Source organism: Corvus brachyrhynchos, unplaced genomic scaffold, assembly GCF_000691975.1.
Source record: "Corvus brachyrhynchos isolate BGI_N302 unplaced genomic scaffold, ASM69197v1 scaffold114, whole genome shotgun sequence".
Lineage (NCBI taxonomy): Eukaryota > Metazoa > Chordata > Aves > Passeriformes > Corvidae > Corvus > Corvus brachyrhynchos.
The window spans coordinates 4,143,404-4,144,811 of NW_008238337.1; positions in this window are offsets into that span (position 1 = coordinate 4,143,404).

A 1,408-nucleotide genomic window follows, 5' to 3' on the forward strand; every position below is an offset into this window, starting at 1 on the left:
CCCTCAGCAGCAGCACTTCCACAAAACCTCCAGAGCGGGGAGATGGGCCATAAATCCAAAGAGCAGCCATCTCCATGCCTGACAAAAACAACAGGTTCGTGTCTCAGCTTGCCTATTTCCCCTCAAATTTACAGCTGACAACGTGCCTGAGCACAGCAGGGGTGATTTAAACCCAGCTCCGAGCAAAGGGAGAGGGGAACACGTTTATTCCTCGGTTTTGTTTTGGTTTTTTTTTTAAATTTTAAATTCCATCCCAGTTCGGAATAAAGGCAGCGATTTATGGGAGAGGGAAAGCACGGCTTTATTTTAGGGCCGTGACAGCCAAGTGAAAAAGAGCTGTCATTAAGGATGGCAACACATCCCACAGGAAAGGGGTTTGGTGTATTCCAGAGTAATTTCTCCCAGGAAATGAGAGCCAGCCCTGGGTTTGGGGTGGTGGGTAAATCCAGGGAAGCAGCAGTGGGAAGAGGGCAGGTTTGGGATGTGCTGGGTGAGGGCCAGTCCTGCCACGGCTCCCAATGGGGTCTGGGGGTGCTGAATCCCACAGCACAGCGGGGGAACCGGGATAGGGAGAGGTGGGATGGTCGGGAATAGGGTCTGGGGGATGTGGATTTGGGGTCCCAGGGTTGTGGACTGGGGATTCTGGGCTGAGGGTGAGAATCCCAGGGATGTGGATGGGGGTCATGGGCTGGAGGTTTTGGTCCCAGGGTTTGGGATAAGGGTCCTGGATGAGGGTTGCTGTCCCAAGGCTGGGGATGGGGGTCCGGGGATGGGGGTTGGAGCCCCAGCTCCAAAACCTGCAGCTCTTTCCTACGAGCCCTGACCTACCCTCAAATCCTGATCCCCACTACCGCCCTAATTCCAGATTTCATGGGGATGGTGCTGGCTCTGCATCCCACTCACCCCATAATTCCGAGGTGCTCAATCCAGTTGCACCCCAATTTCACCGATTTCTGCCCAAAAAGGGCTGCAGACCCCGGCACCGCCAGCCCTGGAGCTGCAGCTCCCACCCAGCCTTTCCCTGGATGCTAATTCCAGTTTGTGCACGTTCCCCTGGAGCTGCCCGTGGTCATTAACCTCCTGCTGCCGTTAATCAAGAGGACTTCGTTAATTAATAGCTAAGGACGTCTCAAGCTGAGCAGCGCCGGGGAGGGACCGAGGTCACCGGGATGCATCCAAGGATCCTTGATTTAATATATTGGAGCTTCCCAACACCGGGGGGGAAGAGTGCAGCCCCCTCCCCTCCATGACCAAAACATCCAGCACTGCAAAAACCCCAAGGAATGCTGACAGGATGCAATCTGGGAGATTCCAGAGCTGCAGCTCCTGCAGGATTTTGGGAATATCAGAGGAATTGGGGCAATATTGAGCTGCATTTCTTTGCCACTCTGCCAAAAAGGAAAGAAAA